Genomic DNA, 22,144 nt, shown 5'->3' with positions numbered 1-22,144 from the left:
GCAAATAAAGTTAAGGTAAGCAGGAAAATGTTAATAGTGCTATGACAAGTTTTCAGTTAGTTTAAATACAATGTAAGAAAATTGAGCTAAATCCCAAAGTGGACCACAAGTTTTAAAAATTCATACTCTAATGCTTCTTAAATTTTTACTTTGCAATTAATTAAGGTAGTCAGTTTCAAATACAGTGGAATTATGGGCTATACACCACATCAAACTTGCTAGATGTGGCATTGCCAAGGGGTCTTCAATGAAAATGATTCCCCTTTTGGCCAGGAGATGGAGCTGACATGTAAGATGCGGCCTTACATTTATTTATTTATTTTTTTCAGTTTAGCATGCTGCTTTCTAACAGACAGTGGGTACCATCGAGTATATGTCAGAACAGAAAGCTAAGGCAGAAACAGAGAGGATGCTGCAGTCGTCCTTTTTGTTTTTTATTCTTCAGTGAGGATGGAACACGTGTGAGATTTTAGTTTCTACTGCAGCCGAAATTCTGAATAACTGCATTGGAGAAACATTATATTTAACACATATGTGGATTCTGAGCTATGACTTACAATCCCTTTATTTCAGGTAAGCCAGCATGATTCTATCTTTGACCTACCAATGAATTGTTATTTATGTTAATGGTAACATTTAAAATGTGTGCTTTGTGAGCTTGGATTTTGATCTAGGACATTCAAAAGCTGTAATTCTAGCTATTTTGTATCTTTAAATCTTCCTAGCCTGAAATGAGCTCTGACTTTGGCATGCTGTATTTAGTATTTATTTGGCTTTCTGATCTATTTCCGTGGCTGTGTTTGTGTACCTTTTGATGGTAAAGCTTTCAAAGTAAAGGATGGATCTTCCTTTCAAGAGGGAAATACTGCTCCTTAATGTGGTGAACAAATTGTAGAAATGTAATGAAGCAGATTAACATGGCAGCAGGCTTTTCCAAAGCCCAGGGCTGAGCCGTTTGATAGCAGCCTCCGAGGCACGTCCACATCCTGAGCCCAAAGGCCTTCTGAGCAATTCTTGCCAGTAATGATGATATGGGTTATTTATGCTTTTTTTTTAATCCCATTTAGGAAAAATATGTAAGTCATTTCTCCCACATGAGTGGAAGATTTATGTAATGTGTTTAGTAGACTTGGAATGATGGTACAGAGCCTGCCCCTCCTCCAGTGTGGATGTGAGGAGGACAGTGAAAACAAATTAATTACTGAGAAAATGAATTTTCCTTGGATTGTGGTAGATCTGTGAGGATAGGACTGTAGCCATTTAAAATAGTTGATGTTGTATAAGATGCTCACATTTAAAATTATTTTTTGTCATGTGACATTAGCTGTGCTGAAGAGTGGAATGACTCAGGAGCTAGAAATTGCATGCCACAGCCTTGCTTTTCTGCTGCTTCTCATGCTTTCCCCTAAATTCTGATTATTCTTATCAAATTAACAGGAAGAGAGCAATTTAAAAGTCCCAGTCGTCATTTAGATGGATTTCTAATGGAATTTTAATATATTTAAAAATTGGTTTTTTCAGATCACTTTTAAATATCCGATTCCTTCCTCTTTTGAAAGTGCAGCGTATTCAGATGTACGTGTGTCATGCTGGTGGTGGAGGTGGCAGGTGCCTCAGGATGTTTCTATCTTACTCATCGTTTTTTCTGTTTTTTGTAAAGTGGTGATTGTGCTGTGTCAGAGGTTGTGAAAGCTATGGGGAATGATCTTACAGAATGGTTTGAACCACTAAGAAAAGAATTCATTCCTTTCACATGTGGAATCTGGAAAGAGATTTAAGTTCCATACAATTCTAGTTACATGAAAATTTTTTAGGAACTCAGAGTTTTAGCATTTACCTATCTCATTATTTAAAGAAAAACAGTTGTGGCTGAGAGATTAAGTAAAATTTCCCAGAGCCACATAATTAGAATCAGAGGCAAGACTAGCATACTGACTGACAGGGTTCAGTTTTTCGCAGCAGTAACACAGTTTCCCTCTAATGTTAACATATCCAAATGGCATATACCAGGTATACTGATGTTGATTCTGTGTGTGTGTGTGCACGTGTGTGTGTGTAGGGGGGTAAATTTTGTGAAGTATTTTCTTTTAGTGTTCATGTTACAGTGGCATATCATATATAGTGTTCAGTTTTCTCAGAAGTCCTGACAAAGCATCTAAGAAAACTAATAAAGAACTATGGAGATGCTCTGTTTCTTAGTATTCTCCTTACACCATTTGATGAGGTATGTTATTCTACTCTCTGCCCATGAATGATATGGATGGTCACGTACTACCTTGCAACTCCATTCCTCCTAGGTAATAAAACAGACTATAAATGTGGTCTGGTGACCCCTACTAGAACATCATCTCATGCCCTGGCCTTCCTCTTTTTCACCTCCTGGGCACAGGATGCATCCTACTACTTCAATATCTTAAGGGGAAAAAAACAGAGATTAAAGTGTGTCACTTCTACAGACAACATTTATGAAGTACCATACACCTACCAGGCCTTCCCTGGAGGCTCAGACAGTAAAAACCCACCTGCAATGTGGGAGACCTGGATTCAACCCTTGGGTTGGGAAGATCGCCTTGCGCAGTATTCTTGCCTGGAAAATCCCCATGGACAGAAGAGCCTGGCAGGTAGCGTCCATGGAGTCGCAAACACTGACACAACTGAGCGACAAAGCACAGCAGAGCACACACCCACCAAGAACAGTCCGTGGAAGGGACTGAGGTGTAAACAAAGGCATATAGTTTATACCTCATGGAAATAGCATGGAAATGTGCTTGTATAGATAGTACTCAAAATACTATAAAAATGAAAAATGAAGAAAGGTGGGGAAGTGAATGGGACAGGTATATGAGCACCTATCTAGTGCAAGGCGCTGTGTTACAACCTGAGATTCACAATAAGCCAAAAGTCACAATTTCTGTCCATGAGGAACTCAGAGTCCAGAGAAAATGATTTCAAGGGGATATGATAGTTAAACTATTTCTTTAAGAGTGATCTAGGTATAAATAAAAATATAAAGTTGTTTATTCTAAGCACAAACGTTAGGCAAGCAAATATTATGACGACATAGTGAAGACATTATATAGGGAAATTAAAGAGAATGGTAAATAATCCAACCTGATTGAAACATGAGGGTGTTGTATTTATTTCCCCTGTGGCAGCAAAAGTAAGGATAATGAATTTGGGTTTTGATGTGATTCATTTACATACTAATTTGTACTACCACACAGAGATGATCTGGAAGATGGTGAAAATTTTACATCCAAATATCAGTTTAGAAGGTAAAGCTGAATATAGGGATCTGTATGAAGCTGTGGCAAGAATTAGGTCACACATAAATGAACATCAGTAGGGAATCAAAGTGGAATGGAGTGGTAAAATAAAAGTGGCTGGAGTGGTGGAATAACACCAGTTTAGAAAGGATATTAATTGATTGTGGGAAAGTAATGGGATAAATTAGAGTTAGTTTAATAACAGGGTCATAGGAGATAAAGCAGGTAAATTGACTACCAAGAGCAAACCCATAAAGAGGTTAATAAGAAAATAGGGTAGGAGCTGACCTGTTATTAGGTCATGGATGGATTTTAAGAGAAGTGGGCTTCCCTGGTGGCTCAGAGGTTAAAGCATCTGCCTGCAATGCAGGAGACCTGAGTTCAATCCCTGGGTCGGGAAGATCCCCTGGAGAAGGAAATGGCAGCCCACTCCAGTATTCTTGCCTGGAGAATCCCATGGACAGAGGAGCCTGGTGGGTATTCTTGCCTGGAGAATCCCATGGACAGAGGAGCCTGGTGGGCTACAGTCCATGGGGTCGCAAAGAGTCGGACACAACTGAGCGACTTCACTTTCACTTTCTTTCACTTCAGTAGATCTAAAGAGACATGAGCTTTAATGGAGGACTAAGTGGAAAAAGAGAAAGCTGAAGAGTAATTTTAGATTTTAAGGTATTTATCAGTGAAGGTAAAGAGAGATAACATGTTTTTATCTTGAAGGGTAAGGTACTGTTAAGGGTAATTTGATTTAAGCTAGGATTACAGAAACCTCAACACCTTCATACAGTAAGGATATAAAGTCAGTAGAGAGAAAGTGAAAAAAGAAAAAATAATAAAATAAATTGAAGTCCTACAAGAGACAAAAGAGGGAATATTTGAGAATTTTTTATTTCCTTTGAGACCAGAAGAAAGGGTAGGAGATAATATAAAAGAAAGCTAATATAACCACTTTAGGAGCCTTGTTCTTAGAAATGAAATCCTTGTCTGTGAGATAAAATATCTCTTCTATTTAAATCAGTTGGTTCCTCAGAAAACGCTATTTATGGCATATGGGCTTTCTGGAAGAAATAATTCATCCTCAGTATCAAAACACTTTCCAGCAGAGCATATTTTAATCATATTAATTCTTGATTTGGAAACTAATAACACCGTTTCACATTAAACTTATTGTATCTACTTTGGTTATCTATTTCTTATTCAGAGTGACCTGTTTGAAAACAGGTTCTATTTTAAACTTGCATAAGATTAGACCAACACATACATATACACATCTAGTTTGATTAGTAAGGACTGGTTTGCGAGCATCTGAATTAAATATTTAAGCTCTTGCCTTTTCCTCCCTCAGTTTTATTAGCACTTTCACAGGGCTGTGTATAAAGAAAAAAGAAAGTCAGTTTAATTACAAGTCTCCTTCCCTTAGGGTCAACTAGCCTCCTTTATAAAGCTTCCTTTCTCCCTTTCTATTGACAGTTCTAGAATCCTCTTACGTCTTTCCTAGAGCCCATCTCTTCTAGGCATTCCCTTGCACTCACCAGCCATGGGACTGGAATGTGAAGCCTTGAGAAGGCACAGGCATGATGAGAGTCCCATCCTTTACAATGAAGCCTCTGAAATAGCTGCTTTCTCAGGTAACATTAACTGAGTTCAGTTTAGAATGGCCTGAATAGGATATTACTTCCTTCTTTCAAGATTTGGCTGGGGTTGTACTATAAGCCTGAAAGGCCATGGAACAGAAGCAGGCATTTAGGCGGCAGTTAGAAAGTATCACGATGAACAAAGCTAGTGCTAGTGGAGGTGATGGAATTCCAGTTGAGCTATTTCAAATCCTGAAAGATGATGCTGTGAAAGTCCTGCACTCAATATGCCAGCAAATTTGGAAAACTCAGCAGTGGCAACAGGACTGGAAAGGTCAGTTTTCATTCCAATCCCAAAGAAAGGCAATGCCAAAGAATGCTCAAACTACCGCACAATTGCACTCATCTCACACACTAGTAAAGTAATGCTCAAAATTCTCCAAGCCAGGCTTCAGCAATACATGAACCGTGAACTTGCAGATGTTCAAACTGGTTTTAGAAAAGTCAGAGGAACCAGAGATCAAATTGCCAACTTCCGCTGGATCATCAAAAAAGCAAGAGAGTTCTAGAAAAACATCTATTTCTGCTTATTGACTATGCCAAAGCCTTTGACTATGTGGATCACAATAAACTGTGGAAAATTCTGAAAGAGATGGGAACACCTGACCACCTGACCTGCCTCCTGAGAAATCTGTACAGGTCAGGAAGCAACAGTTAGAACTGGACATGGAACAATAGACTGGTTCCAAATAGGAAAAGGAGTACGTCAAGGCTGTATATTGTCACCCTGCTTATTTAACTTATATGCAGAGTACATCATGAGAAACGCTGGGCTAGAAGAAGCACAAGTTAGAATCAAGATTGCTGGGAGAAATATCAATAACCTCAGATATGCAGATGACACCACCCTTATGGCAGAAAGTGAAGAGGAACTAAAGAGCCTCTTGATGAAAGTGAAAGAGGGGAGTGAAAAAGTTGGCTTAAAGCTCAACATTCAGAAAATGAAGATCATGGCATCCGGTTCCATCACTTCATGGCAGATAGATGGAGAAACAGTGGAACGGGTGACAGAGTTTATATTTTGGGGGCTCCAAAATCACTGCAGATGGTGACTGCAGCCATGAAATTAAAAGACACTTACTCCGTGGAAGGAAAGTTATGATCAACCTAGACAGCATATTAAAAAGCAGAGACATTGCTTTGCCAACAAAGGTCTGTCTAGTCAAGGCTATGGTTTTTCCAGTGGTCATGTATGGATGTGAGAGTTGGACTATAAAGAAAGCTGAGCACAGAAGAATTGATGCTTTTGAACTGCGGTGTTGGAGAAGACTCTTGAGAGTCCCTTGGACTGCAAGGAGATCCAACCAGTCCATTCTAAAGGAGATCAGTCCTGGGTGTTCTTTGAAAGGACTGATGCTGAAGCTGAAACTCCAATACTTTGGCCACCTCATGTGAAGAGTTGACTCATTGGAAAAGACTTTGATGCTGGGAGGGATTGGGGGCAGGAGGAGAAGGGGACGACAGAGGATGAGATGTTTGGATGGCATCACTGACTCGATGGAAGTGTGTCTGAGTGAACTCCGGGAGTTGGTGATGGACAGGGAGGCCTGGTGTACTGTGATTCATGAGGTCGCAAAGAGTCGGACACGACTGAGTGACTGAACTGAACTGAACTGAGACACAGATGGGGCTTCCCAGGTGGCTCAATGGTAAAGAATCCACAGCAAAGTAGGAGTCTTGAGAGATACAGGTTTGATCCCTGGGTCAGGAAGACCCCCAGAAGAGAAAATGGCATCCCACTCCAGGCTTCTTGCCTGGAGAATCCCATGGACAGAGGAGCCTGGTGGGCTACAGACCATGGGGTCACAAAGAGTGGGACACTACTGAGCACAGCACAGCACAGACATAGATGACTTCCCTTAGGGCTGACCTTGGGCAACCCTATAAAGCAGATTTCACCCCTGCCTCCTGGGGGTCACATATAGATAGTCTCACAGCTGTCACTTAGGCTTCTAGGCTTTATAAATGAGGGTATCACTATCTAGCCTCAAATCTGCAGTTGTTAAAATATTAAGGTAGAATTTAGATTTTATTTGTGCTTGCTTTTATTCTTTTGTTATTAAAAAATTTTGGATTATTATTGCTACCTGTGGAACTCTCAACCTTTATCCATCCATTTCACAACCTGATGTTTATCTGTCTCCATCTTTTCCTGACCAGCGTGGGCACTTTGAGGGCGTACTTGGGATAATTGATGATTTGAATGGAAACAGTGATTCAAGTTCAGCTCCACTAACACTCATTGTCATGGGCAATGCTTGGCACTAGATGTTCTGAGAAAAATGCCAACTGTACAGTGGCAAACCCAGTGTTACCAAACTTAGCTTCAAGAATCCAACACTGAGACACAAGTGTTGGATAAAAGGAAAGATAACTATTGAGGAAACTGTCAATTCTGTGGAGAAGGTGGACACTTAAACCTTATCCATTTCAGAACTTGATGTGTATTTGCCTCCATCTTTTCCTGAATAACTCTTGTTGCAAAAAACCAACTCCCCATCTCCCCAGGTTTTGCTCAGAGATTATAAAGGGAAAAAAGAAAGAGTTACCTGTTGGAGACAGGGTAATCTTCTATTTTCAGAGATGATTGTCTTGATCATATGGTTCCAAGTAGCCATCATGTCTCGCTGTGACCTGAGGCATAAGTCTTTGGTCAGCTAGCCTTTCTGGTTCCAACTCACCTGGCCTCTATACACTTGTGGTCAATATACAGTCACTGTTTTCCACCTGGTGGGGCTTTCAGTATCTGCAAAACATCTCAAAGGGTAGGGCTCAGAAAATTGTCCATAGCACTTGAGAAGGATCTAAAGGTCCTTCCTTGACTTTGTTTAATGGCTAAAGTGTTGTTACTTTTATTTTTTTGACTGTTTTCCTTTTTTTTCTGTATTTTCTTACTTCTCTGATTAAATTTATTCTTTGGTTGGAGTTTTTCCACAGACAGGAGGCAGGTGAAGGACATGGGGTGGGAGAGGACTGTCTTGGAAGGCCCAGGGGGCTCTTCTCAGTTACATATCTGCCATCACTTCTCAGCTCAGGGTACTTTCAAGGGATTATATTCTGTCTGGTTTTAAGTATTTCCCTTTGAGAAATACTTATTTTATAATGTTGTAATTTTCTAGTAAGTCATAGGAAGCACAAGGCAAGACTTAGAATATTTTTCAGATTCCTGCTCTAAGCAAATATGCTAGAAGAATATTTGAGAAAGAGATAATTGAGATAATGGGGGGAGAATTAAATAGAAGAGAAAATTCCAATATTGATCAAGACATGTTTTCTTGGATAGAACTCCAGCTTTAACAGTATTTTAACCCAACTAAACCCCAACTCAGTGATCTTATCACACTTTCACTGCTCTTAATGTCCTCTTTCCTTTTATTAAATAAATTCTATGATCACTCATAATAATCACTCCTTACATACACACTTAACAAACTCTCCCTCCCTCTTTTTTAAATTTTCTGGTGAAATCCCCTCCTAGTTATATCCAACTCTCCCCTTACTCCGTGTGTGCACCCATGTAGCTGATCACAAGCACAAAACTCAAGCGGGCCCTTGATGCCACCCAGCAATCATACCACTGTTCCCTAGACCACTCATATCCCAGTTTCCTGGGCTTGGATTTCATGCCCTTTCTTTTCTTCTCAAACCACCAAGACTTCCTACTTCATGTTCGCTCTTAGTCGACAACGTTGTTTCCTGAGAAAACTGAAACAATCAGAAGATATTTTTTCCTTCAAGACTTTCCTCACTAAATGCATTCCCCCACCAAGTTCTGCACCCACATATTCTGACTTCCCACCTGTTACCTTAAATCAGCTACCTCTGCTTCTACCTAAAACAATCCATGATCTGCGAACTCGACCCTCTTCCTTCTTACCTACACGAGACTCCACTTCAGCAGTTTTTTTCTCTCTCTCCTACACCAGTAGGTTTAGCTTCTTACTGTATGATCATGCAAACATTTTATTATTACTCCTATATAAAAATTTTTTCTTCCTTCACCAACTACTTCTCCATTTCAGTCCTCCCCTTTTCAAAATTACTTATCAAGAGTGTTTGTTATATTCTATGTCCATTTTTCTCCACCCATTCTCTTTTAGTGAAGTTTTCACTCTCACCATTTTACCAATTCTTGATAAGAGTACAGGAACCACCACATTGTCCGATGGTCCACTCTGTCTTTGTCTTAGCTGAGCGCATTGCTGTATTGGAAATAGCGCATCATTGCATTTCCCTTGAGATGCTTCCTTCTCTTGGATTCCAGGACAGCACATGATCTTCCATTCACTCCTCCACATCACTTTTCTCTTTACTCTGCCTTTCCAAAGTTCATTACTTATGAGTGTCCCTGATCCAGTCCCTGATTCTCTTTTTTCCCTCTATCTTCATCACCTTCTTGTGATTCACTGAGTCCCGTGGCTTTAAATACCATGCAAATAATCATAATTTCCAAAAGACTTATGTGTCCCACTGCTTATTTGACATGTTGACTTTGATATCTCAAAGAGAACTCAAAGTTAACATGCCCTAAACTATATTTCTGAATTTTCCTCTCCCTGACCAACCTGATCCACTGCCCTGCCTTCCCCATTTTACTTCTTAGGGGATAACTCTAGTCTTACTTTGGAGAAGGCAGCAGCAGCCCACTCCAGTACTCTTGCCTGGAAAATCTCATGGATGGAGGAGCCTGGTAGGCTGCAGTCCATAGGGTTGCTAAGAGTCAGGAACGACTGAGCGACTTCACTTTCACTTTTCACTTTCATGCATCAGGGAAGGAAATGGCAACCCACTCCAGTGTTCTTGCCTGGAGAATCCCAGGGGCAGTGGAGCCTAGTGGGCTGCTATGGGGTCGCACAGAGTCGGACACGACTGACGCGACTTAGCAGCAGCAGCTAGTCTTACTTATCCTCAGGCTAAAAGCTTTAGAATCACTTTTGAATATTCTCTTTTTCTCATATCCTATATCCATTCCCTATGGAATTCCTGTTGATTTCATCTTCAGAATACATCCAGAAGCTGACTACAACCTGGCCTCTTGACTACTACTCCCCTGGCCCAAGCCATTATCATATCTCTCCTGGATTTATGCCTTAGTTTCTTAAAACTGGACTTTCTTCATCTGCTTCTTCTCCTTCTACTGTCGGCAGATGGGAGTAAGATTGTGCCGCGTCTCTGCTCAAAATCCTCTAAGTAATGCCTCTGGCTCTCAGAGTAAAAACTACAGTTTCCGTTAAGATTCAGTTGAATCTGGTCTCTGTCACATTATTTCTCTGACATTATCTCCAATTTCTCTTTCCCCTGTTCATTTTTACTATTTCTTGAATGTTTCAGGAACACTCACGTCTTTAGGGAGGTTCATCTTCCTGGAAGGCTTCTGCCTCAGATATTTGCATAACTAATTCCTTCACCTGCTTCAAGTCTGTGTTCAAATGGCATTTCTAAATGATGTCTATTCTGACTATGCAATTAAAAATATCAGCTCCCTCCCCCTACTCCATTCTTTTGATTCCCCTGTACTCTGCTGCACTTTCTTTTTACTTTTTGCTTTACCCTTTTTTTCTTTCATTTCCTTTTTTTCATTCCTTCCCTTCTTAAAAAAACTTACAACTTCTAGCACACTGTGTAATTTCTATCTGCTCTGTCAATAATGTAAACTCCAAATGGACAAAGATTATTATCTTTTTGGTGCACTAATTTATCACATGTGCTCAGAATGGGTTCTGACATATAGAAGTAAATAAAATTATATTTGTTGAGTAAATGAATGAACCAACTTAAATTGTATTCCTTTGAGCGTGCTTAGTGGTACTCTCAAGCACCTAGTCCACTGCCTGGCACATAAGAAATTTTCAAAACATACTAGATTAATCATAGACTGAAAATAATGAAAATTTAATATTGATCTAGTGTATACTATGTGTCCTGAACTTTCTCCATGTAGATTCCTTTAATTCTTGCAACAACCCTGAGGAGGAAAGTGTAATTTTCATTTTTACAGATGTGATAAAGTTTTCATTTTTACAGCTGTTTGGGCCGGGACTCTATTCTTTCTCAACTATTTCTGTATCCTCACTGTGTAATCTTCAGAGACTGTATCATAGAAAGTTAAATCTATTCCCTAGTTTAGAGACGACTAGAAGTAACAGTTTAGCAAATCTTTAGCATTGTGAATAATAATTAATTTTCTTTTGTTGTCTTAATAAGTTAGGAATACTGACTTTATATTTGTCCTTTTAACTCTGTAACTGTTATAAAATTATTTACTATTTAATATACATCAGTCACCAGGATTGTTTCCTATTTTGTTGTGATATAATTGATCCATAACATTGTGTAACTTTAAGGTATACAACATATTGATCTGATACACATATGTTGGCAAAATATTACTAATGTAGTGTTAACTAACACCTCTATAATACTACATAATTATTGTTCCTTTTTCTGTGGTGAGAATTTTTAAGATCTACTCTCTTAAATGTTTGACTATGTAATACATTATTGTTAATGATAATTTAAACAATAATTACAACACTGTACATTAGATCCCCAGAACTCGTTCATCTTCCAAGTGGAAGTTTATATTCTATGACCAGTATCTCTCCATTTTCTTCACTGTGTACCCCTAGGCCTTGATAACCATCATTCTCCTTTTTTAAGAGTTTGGGTTTTTTAGATTTCACATATAAGTGATATTATACAGTATTTTTCTTTCTCTGACTGACTTCGCTTAACAGAATTCCCCAAACCACTCATATTGTCACAAATGGCTGAACTTTTCTTCCTTATGGACGAATAATATTCAGTTGTATATAGAATATGATATACGCCACATCTGCTTTATCCTTTCATTCATTGATAGACACTTAGGTTATTTCTGTGTCCTGGCTATTGTAAGCAACACTGCAATAAGCAAGAGAATGAAGCTATCCCTAAGATATTTGGTTTCATGTCCTTGGATATATGTCAAAAAAAGGATTGCTAGGTTATATGATGGTTTTATTTTTAGTGTTTTGAGGAACTGCTGTACTGTTTTCTATTGTAGTTGTACCAATTTATATTCCCATGGATGGTGCACAAGGGTTCCCTTTCTCCACATCCTCACCTCTACTTGTTATCTCTTGTCTTTTTGATTGTAGCTGTTCTAATAGATGTCAGTGATATCCCATTGTGTTTTTGACTTACTTTTCCATGATGTGATGATCAGTGATGCCAAGCACCTTTTCATGTATCTGTTGCCCATTTGAATATCTCCCTTGGAAAAATTCCTATTCGTGTCCTTTGGCATTTTAAAATAGGCTGAGTTTTTCCTATTGAGTTGTATATGTTCTTTATATTACTTTGGATATTGGCCTCTTATCTAGTATATGGTTTGCAAATGCTTTCTCCCATTCTGAAGGTGGCTGTTTCGTTTTGTTCTTTGTCTCTCTTGCTGTGCAGAAGCCTTTTAGTTTGGCGTAGTCCTTTTATTAATTTTTGCTTTTGTTGCTTGTGCGTTTGGTGTCATATCCCTCCAACAAAAGTTGTTGCCAGACAAGTGTCAAAAAAGATTCCTATTTTTTCTAGTAGATTTCAGTTTCAGATATTATGTTTTAACTCTTCATTTCAAGTTAATTTGTGTATGTGGTGTAAGACAGGAGTTCAGTATCATTCTTTTGCATGCGATTTTCCAGTTTTCCCGGCACCATTGATTGAAGAGGCTATCCTTTCCCCACTGGGTGTTCTTGGCTTCTTTGTCAAATATTAGTCGGCTTATATGTGAGGGTTTATTTCTGGGCTCTCAGTTCTATTACAGTGGTGTATGTGTGCATTTTTATGCCAGTGTCTTTCTGTCTTGACCATTGTATCTTTGTAATATGGTTTGAAATCAGGTGATGCAATTCTTCCAGCTTTATTCTTCTTTCTCAGTGTTGCTTTTGCTATTTCAGGTCTTTGGCATATCGCACTCTCACAGAAGTAGTTTTGCTTGTGGACAGATGCCAAATTTTTGTTGTTGTGTGGGAAGAGAAATACAAGGGACATCTTATGATGATATGTCATTAAACCACTATAGATGAATTGAAATTACCCAGTTTAGCTGTTCCAGAGTCTTCATTGATGTCTTCTAAATTTCAGCTTAGATATTTGTCTTTAAAGGCCTATATGTGTCTTTATTACTTTATTTGTAGAAAATTCTGTCTATAAAATATATAGTCTATAAAATATATGTCTGAAATATATGTCTATAAAATATATAGTCATATAGAAAATATATGACTTTCTAATTAATCATACTGAAAGATATATCCACTGAATATATTTATGTCCTCAATAGATTCCAGGGTTCCAATGAAACAATTTTTTAATAATATTCCATGCTTCAGAATACATATGTGAACTTTTGCCCTAATTAGATCTAACTTAAATGTCACTTCCTTTATAATGCTGTCTCTGATGTTTTCACATGCAATGCCACATTTTCCTCTAAACTTCCATTGCATCCTGCAGCTCTCTCCACACTTGTCATAATGTGGACTAGACAGATTTATATGCACCTGGGTCATCTATCATGTAAAATTGTTTACCGCATAAGAACGGATGTGTGTCTTATCAGCCTACTGATCTATCCAGTTCCTACATATACTGTCTTCCATAGAAGGTGATCAGTACATTTGCTGAGCTGTGGTCATTTAAAACAGTCATGAAGGTACTATTTGAAATGTCTTACTTTGACAGCATAACTATGTTCTACTCTAAGTGAATCATTAAAATAGTTTTTAATTGTTTGCTTTAATATAATTGGCTTAAATGGCTTTTAAATTTTGTGTTTTAATAGATTACCTGGTGATGTGTAAAAGAATATGGATGCAGAATATATTTTAAAATTTCAGAGAATAGTAATAAATATAGTTGTAGGGGTCTCTCTCTTTCTGTCTCTCTCTCACACACACAGTGTCTATTTCAAGATATCATTCATAAGGAATTCTCTTACTCCGTGACTGAACAAGGTTTATAATCAATAACAGAATTAATCAGTGATGGTCACACAAACACATATGCATACACACAAATATCTGTGGTCTTTCCCTCTATTATTATTAAAATATTATAATCATTATTATCAAACTTTAAAAATGCAACCTAAAAAGTAAATTGACCAAATATCTGGAGGAAGTAATAAAGTGTAGATTGCAATACTATTCTGGTGTCACAATAGTGAGGGATGTGTATCTTGTAGAATGCATCAATTCCTTAATTGCAGAATTAAGACAACACTTTACTCAACCAATACAGTTTTTTTTAAATGTTTTTGAAGGTCTTATTTTGGATTAATTTTAGGTTTGAAAAAGAGTTGCAAAGATAGTGCAGAGCATTACCCCACATATCTGTCACCCAGCTTCCACTAATGGAGACCTCTTATAAAAAAAATAGGACATTTATTAAAACAAAGAAATGAGCACTGCACTATACTGTTAACTGACTATAGGTGTTAGACTGCTCTGTTCTGGGTCAGACCCAGAACAAAGCATAGCATTTAGTCTCTCTGCCCCTTTGTCCCGTGCAATCTGTGACAGCTTCGCAATCTTTCTTTGTCTCTCTTGACCTCAAAACTGCTGAGGAGTGGTCAGATATTTCCTAGAATATTCCTCAGTTTGGGTTTTGTCTGATGTTTTCTCATGTTACACTCAGATTATGGATGTGGAAGAAGAGTACCCCAGAGTCGGGTGTTTTTTCCTCATACCATGAGGGGTGCCTGCTATCAGCATGATTTGTCACTGATGATGGAAACCTTGATCACTTGGATAAGGTTCAGCCAAGAAATTTAATCTCTGGTTCCATGTCATTCATCATTTTCCCATGAGCTTATGGTTTCTCAAATTCCTGACCTTGGCTAAGTCTTAAGAAAAATAGTGATATAATTGTATTGATGTAATTTTGATTTGAAACAGACATTAACAAGTAAGAAGGTTTCTTTTATTTCTCTGACAAAAAGAATGTATGATAATTTATAAGTAAATATGAGACATTAAATGCCATTTTAGCATCTGGATATAGTTCATATTCTCTATTGATTCACTGACATAATATATTTCATGAATATATTTTCTAATATTGTATTATTTTTTCATGGCTATTTTGGATGTTTCTTTTCGGTGTGCTATTAAGTAACGAACATATTTTGTTTAAGATTTTTGTATCTGTTATCACTCGGAGAAGGCAATGGCACCCCACCCCAGTACTCTTGCCTGGAAAATCCCGTGGACGGAAAAGCCTGGTGGGCTGCAATCCATGGGGTCGCTAAGAGTCAGAAATGACTTCACTTTCACTTTTCACTTTCATATACTGGAGAAGGAAATGGCAACCCACTCCAGTATTCTTGCCTGGAGAATCCCAGGGATGGGGGAGCCTGGTGGGCTGCCGTATGGGGTTGCACATCACTAGTGGTGTTGGTTGTAGATTCCATTTCTGGTAAGGTTTTACTATGAAGTTTATATTTGTTTCTTAAGTCTTTCAGATAATTTGTTTACCTCTGCTTTGAGTCAATTTAAAAATGTGGAAATAAAGTGCTTCTGTATAATGTCAATATTTATTTTCTAGAAGATATCAATAACTTCTGTAAAGCAACACCTTTGTTGTTATTATAACTTAGTTTTACATATTTTTTCAATTAGTTGCCTTATAATTTGTCTGATCAAGTTTTCTACTTCTTATACGATATTGACAATTTCATTTTCATGCATGTTATACATTTCAGAGAGAAAGTTAAAGATTTATAAATTTCAAGATATGTTTTATAATGTGTTGTAGCCAAGGCATGTGGGCTAGGTCTGAAAATTCTACCTTTTAGAGTTTATTAAGTTAGGATATTTTATTTGTTTAGTTGGTTTGTTGCTTTGTTGCTATGCAATTGATCAGTTTTAGAAATTATAAAAGAACTTTTCTCTGTGCAGTGGAAGGATTGGTACCTAGTTATTAAAACAACAGTAACAATTATTTTATTCAAATCTTCAATGCTGCTATCTTACTCTTATACTTGATCTCTCAAAAACTGAGAGAAATGATATCTTCAACAGTTGTGTTGATTTATGTTGACTTTCTAAGTTTTGCATAACAATGTACTACTATTCACTTTACAAATTGATGACTAGTATAACTTTACTGGAAGATTTACCTTTCTAAATATAAAATTACATTATTTATCCATTTATTATTTTTGCCTTGACATATATTTTGTCTCTAATAACACTGTAAAAACCTACATTTTTGTTTGTATTTGCCTGTTATATTTTTGCCCATTTTTTATTTTTAATTTTGGCAAATTTTTCTATGCTTCTTTTCAATAAACAGCATCTGTTCAGCTTTTACTTTGTGATCTAATTTGGTATTTTTTGTTATTTAATGTGAATAAACCAAATCACAATTTATTATCATAAATTTTAGGTATAAATTTATTATCATAAATTTTAGGCCTTTCTGTTTTTTCTGATAACTTGTCTTATTGTTTCTACTTTTATTCTTAGTGTTTTTCCTGATTTTTCCTGGACTGTATCAACTATCATTTTTTGCTTTCCTTTTTTCTCTCACTATTTTTTCTAGTTTTTGGATTACATTTATAGCCTCATTTTATTCCATAATTTTAAAAGAAATTGTCACCATCATAAATGAAACAGTATCTACTAGCTATCCCCTTATAAGATAAAAATATTAATTTTTCCTTCACTTTCCAGCTATTCCCTAGTGTTTTGAAAGGTAATCTGGAATTTTATAAAAATTTATATAAATGTCTTAAAAAGTCTATTGTTTTATAACCATCTTGACAACAGTGATTTACATATTGCTCTATAGTTTAACTGTACGTCCTGAGAGTTCTTTTATATACAATTTCACCATTTTTTCCTCATCATCTTCTGTAGAGCCAAAGTATATCTTAAAATCATCTTTTTATGAAGGATACATGCTGATATATATTTTCTTAACTCTTGTTGTGTGAGACTGTTTCTCCAGTGCCTTCATAGGGTAATAACACTTTCATTTGGTTCAGTTCAGTTCAGTCGCTCAGTTGTGTCCGACTCTGCGACCCCATGAATTGCAGCACGCCAGGCCTCCCTGTCCATCACCAACTCCCAGAGTTCACTCAGACTCACGTCCATCAAGTCAGTGATGCCATCCAGCCATCTCATCCTCTGTCGTCCCCTTCTCCTCCTGTCCCCAATACCTCCCAGCATCAGAGTCTTTTCCAATGAGTCAACTCTTCCCATGAGGTGGCCAAAGTACTGGAGTTTCAGCTTTAGCATCATTCCCTCCAAAGAAATCCCAGGGTTGATCTCCTTCAAAATGGACTGGTTGGATCTCCTTGCAGTCCAAGGGACTCTCAAGAGTCTTCTCCAACACCACAGTTCAAAAGCATCAATTCTTCGGTGCTCAGCCTTCTTCACAGTCCAACTCTCACATCCATACGTGACCACTGGAAAAACCATAGCCTTGACTAGGCGGACCTTAGTCGGCAAAGTAATATCTCTGCTTTTCAATATGCTATCTAGGTTGACCATAACTTTCCTTCCATGGAGTAAGTGTCTTTTAATTTCATGGCTGCAATCACCATCTGCAGTGATTTTGGAGCCCAAAAAATGGTAGACATTTCATTTGGTATACAACTATTTTTCTTGGAAATGAATCATTTTTTAATTCCACATAATTAAAAGAGTTATATCTTCATCTATTCCCTTCTCTAGCCTAACAGAATATGTCTGAGTTTCAGTTTGTTTTCATTGATGTGGGCTTCCCTGATAGCTCAGTTGGTAAAGAATCCTCCTGCAATGCAGGAGACTCCCGTTCGATTCCTGGGTCGGGAAGATCCACTGGAGAAGGGATAGGCTACTCACTCCAGCATTCTTGGGTTTCCCTTGTGGCTCAGCTGGTAAAGAATCTGTCTGCAATGTAAGAGACCTGGGTTCGATCCCTAGGTTGAGAAGATCCCCTGAAGAAGGGCAAGGCTACCCAGTCCAGTATTCTGGCCTGCAGAATTTCAAGGACTGTATAGCCCATGGGGTCACAAAGTGTCAAACACAAGGGAGTAACTTTCACTTCACTTTGCTGGTCCCTTTTGATGTACAGAGTCTTTTTGATACAAAGATTTCATTCTTTCTGGAGATTAGAAACTGTTGAAACTTCATGTTTGCTTTAGTTTTCCTTCTGAATTGCTAGTTTTAATTATAGTATCTTCTTGGATTTTGCCTCATACATTTTTTATATTTTTAGTAATGATTTCTATCTCATTTCTCTTCCCTCTTTAATCTCTGGAAAGAGATTGTCTTTTCCAGATTGTCTTGAGTTTGCCTTCTGTTTTATTTAGTGTATTTAACTTCCAGCATTTTCACATCTACTTTTTATTGTTTGTATTGTACTTATGAATTCAGCTGTTTTGGGAACTATCCTTTGGGTTTCCCAGGTGGCTAGTGGGTGAAGAAGCCACCTACAGTGCAGGAGGCGCAGGAGACATGGGTTTGATCCCTGGGCTGGGAAAGATCCTCCAAAGGAGGGCAGGCAACCCACTCCAGTATTCTTGCCTGGAGAATCCCATGGACAGAGGAGCTTGGCGGCTTACAGTTTATAGGGTCACAAAGAGTTGGACACGACTGAAGTGACCGAGCATACTTGCACAGAAGTATCCTTGCAGTCTCCAGTTGGACTCTCTTGCTGTCAGCTTTTCTTTCATATTTAAGCTGTCCTCTTAATTAGAGTATATTTCAACATTAGCATGTCTTGTTTTGTAGTAATTTTGTTTCATAAGGAGGCATCTCAGTCGATTATTACCAACATACACCTTATTTTGAACAATCATATTTCTGGTCATTTTTCTCTGTTCATTCCCCCTTCCAGAAAAAATTCTATGCTGTAAATAATGGATTTGTGATGATTCTATCAAGTATTGTTGATTTCCTGTAATTGTCTAGAGATCTTTTAGGCAGAAGAGAAAGATTTAAATTCCCAGTTGTTATAACTTTGCCATTTGAAAGGTCCTGTGCCAAAGGAAAATAAGAGCTAATCACAGCAGGGACTGGTAGGTTTGGCAGCCAGAATCAAATCTTGGGAAGTAAGGCATTTCCTGAATTCAGTTGTCTTCACGGAGAGCAGTATTCCTGTTCTTTACTTGACATGGCTGTCTGTACATACTGTAGGCTACACATGGACTTTGCCATCTAGTGAACATCCTAGAAATATTGGTGAAATCTGTAGTGTTCTATGATTGCTGCAAAACATACTCTTCTTCCAACATTTGTCACAGGCTCCAGCAGTGATTATGCTATTCTATGGGCACATCTTTCATTTATTTCTGAGTAAAAACTGATCTTCCTTATGCCCGCAGTTCTGCATATGTTTGGTTTTCTTTCAGTCTGCTGCTGCTGATCTATATCTGGAAAGACACTTACAGCATGTGCAGATCTGTCTTCCTAGTTTCCAGCAATGATGCACATTCTCCCTCCCCAACTCACTTCAGAATGTGCAGTGCTCTTTTCACTTGCATCTGGCAGTTGAGAGGGTGGTGCATTGAAAGGAGAGGAATTAGATGTCTGTGACTGAGAGACTGTTTCATCCAAAAGTAAATGCCTTCAAATCCTAAGATTATCCATGAATAAAGGAAAGAGATTTAACAGAAGTATTGACTGACTTGAATAAATAGGTAGTTCTGTTTACTTAATAGATAATAAAGTCCCATTTTTATTTTCAGCTCAAATAACTTTTGTTTCTTCTCTCTCTCTGTTTTCTTTAAATCTCACAGTTTCTTTAGAGATAACAAATCATTACTAGTGAAAAGAAGACTGGACTGGGTGTTAGAAAAACAGAATTCTGATCACAGATCTGATACTATCTATACTCTTAAATTCGATTAATATAAGTTTCAATTTTATTACCATTAAAATGAAAAAAAAAAGGACTACATCTCTGCAAAGCTACATAATTGCCCTAATTCACATTATTAGAACCATTGATGATGATACATTTAAAAAATTAGAGCTAGAGGTTGACAAGACTATTTCCTTCTTTAGAAAACAAGAAGTTCCTCTCACTCCAGGTCTGAAATAGTAGGAAGACATACTTTATGCAGTAGGTAGACAGTGTTCTGTAAATTACTTATCCTTGACTTTGTCCTACTAACTTTTTCTGTCCTATTGATTTTGTATCATTTCCAAAAATAAAATATGCTGAATTACCTCAAGTAGGGGTACATTTATGAGGTGAGAGTGATTTGGAGCATGCTCATACAGACTTTTTGCTGTTGTTGTTGCAAATTATCCTTAATAGAGAATATTGCTGTGCTCCAGTACCTCCTTGCATACCTTCCTCACATGCTTGATCATTTATAACTTTATCATTCTACATCACTACATATAATGTTGAATGTTTTAATTGTTTGAAGAAGACAAAGGGGATGATCTTTCTATCTCACTCAAGTGTTGATTTGTAATAAACAGTAATTTACTATTACTATTTCTTTGAGTATTTTTTAATCTGTGCAATGAAAAGTACTATAGTTATCTCTCAAAAGGAATAGCCTCTATTTTTAAACTGATAATCAATGAAAAATATTGCAAGTGAAAAAAATTGTAATATCTTATTTCTTTTGCAAACAACTGGAAATCTGCTTATCAGTGATAATTAATTAATTAATTAATTAATTATATGACGGTGGCTCAGACGGTAAGGCGTCTGTCTACAATGCAGGAGACCCGGGTTCGAGCCCTGGGTTGGGAAGATCCCCTGGAGAAGGAAATGGCAATCCACTCCAGTTCTATTGCCTAGAAAATCCCATGGACAGAGGAGCCTGGTAGGCCCCAGTCTATGAGGTCGCAAAGAGTCGGACATGACTGAGAGACTTCACTTCACATATGACGTATTATTCTTTCCTATGTCCATAGTCATTCAGGCACTCTGTCTATCAGATCTAATCCCTTGAATCTATTTGTCACTTCCTCTGTGTAATCGTTAGGGATTTGATTAGGATCATACCTGAATGGCCTAGTGGTTTTCCCTACTTTCTTTAAGTCTGAATTTTGCAATAAGGAGTTCATGAAGAACCTAGACATCATATTAAAAAGAAGAGACATTACTTTGCTGAGACAGGTCCATCAATCAAAGCTATGGTTTTTCCAGTAGTCATGTACGGATGTGAGAGTTGGACTATAAAGAAAGCTGAGCACCGAAGAATTGATGCTTTTTGAGCTGTGGTGTTGGAGAAGACTCTTGAGAGTCCCTTGGACTGCAAGGAGATCCAACCAGTCCATCCTAAAGGAAATCAGTCCTGAATATTCATTGGAAGGACTGATGTTGAAGCTGAAACTCCAATAATTTGGCCACTGGTGCGAAGAGCCATCTCATTAGAAAAGACCCTGATGCTGGGAAAGATTGAAGGCAGGAAAAGGAGACAACAGAGGATGCATCACCACCTCAATGGAAATGGATTTGAGCAAGCTCCAGGAGATGTGAAGGCAGGGAAGCTTGGTGTGCTAAAGTCCATGGGGTCACAAAGAGTAGGACAAAACTGAGCAACTGAACAACAAAATTATTCTTTCCTGAATTTTCCAATCCAAGTCTTCTCTTCTTCTTCTTTTTTTTTAAATCAGTATCTGCATAGGACTTTACTCAAAAAGATTAAGGTGATCAGATGAATTTGATCTTCTCCATTGTGAACCTTAATTTAATCGTATTTCTATCCATTTACTCTGATTTTGTCCCATACTTACTGTTATTTTTCTTGATTTCAAAGCTTAATGACTTCTTCTTTGTTCTTGGCCCTGTTCTACCTCATATTCCAAGAGAAATTCCCCGTAAGCAAGTACTCTCTCAATATCTTTAATTTCCTATTCTTCATTAACTCCTTTTGTTGTGCCTTTGAGCAAGTATAGCTCTTTCTTACACTGAAAAATGAGCTCTTTGGTTTGGTTTTTCTTCCCTTGAAAGTGAATTTCTTAAACAAGTTTTGCATACTAAATTTCTTTATTTCTTTATAACATGTGCATGCGTGCTCGGTATCTCGGTTGTGTCCAGTTCTTTGCAACCCCATGGATTGTGGCTCACCAGGCTCCTTTGTCTGGAATTTTCCAAGCAACAGTGCTGGAGTGGGGAGCCTTTCCTCCCCCAGGGAATCTTCCCAAGGCAGTTATCAAACTTGCATCTCCTGCATTGGCATGCAGATTCTTTACCACTGAGCCACCTGGTAAACTCATCTTTATAACCCAATTGTTGCTTATCCACTCTCACTACTGT

At 37.7% G+C, this 22,144-nt stretch overlaps 1 protein-coding gene across 1 annotated transcript in view; it reads left to right on the top strand.

Moving 5' to 3' along the window:
- Positions 1-327: 327 nt before the first annotated feature.
- The window catches only part of SCN2A (sodium voltage-gated channel alpha subunit 2), a 143,202-nt gene continuing 121,385 nt past the window's right edge, over positions 328-22,144 (top strand). The window contains exon 1 of the mRNA XM_004004640.5: positions 328-573. The gene's annotated coding sequence lies outside the window, so the exon portion shown is untranslated. The remainder of the gene's footprint in view (positions 574-22,144) is intronic.

The sequence above is a fragment of the Ovis aries genome, chromosome 2, assembly GCF_016772045.2.
Source record: "Ovis aries strain OAR_USU_Benz2616 breed Rambouillet chromosome 2, ARS-UI_Ramb_v3.0, whole genome shotgun sequence".
In the NCBI taxonomy this organism is placed as follows: Eukaryota; Metazoa; Chordata; class Mammalia; order Artiodactyla; family Bovidae; genus Ovis; species Ovis aries.
This window is presented reverse-complemented; position numbering and strand designations above follow the sequence as displayed.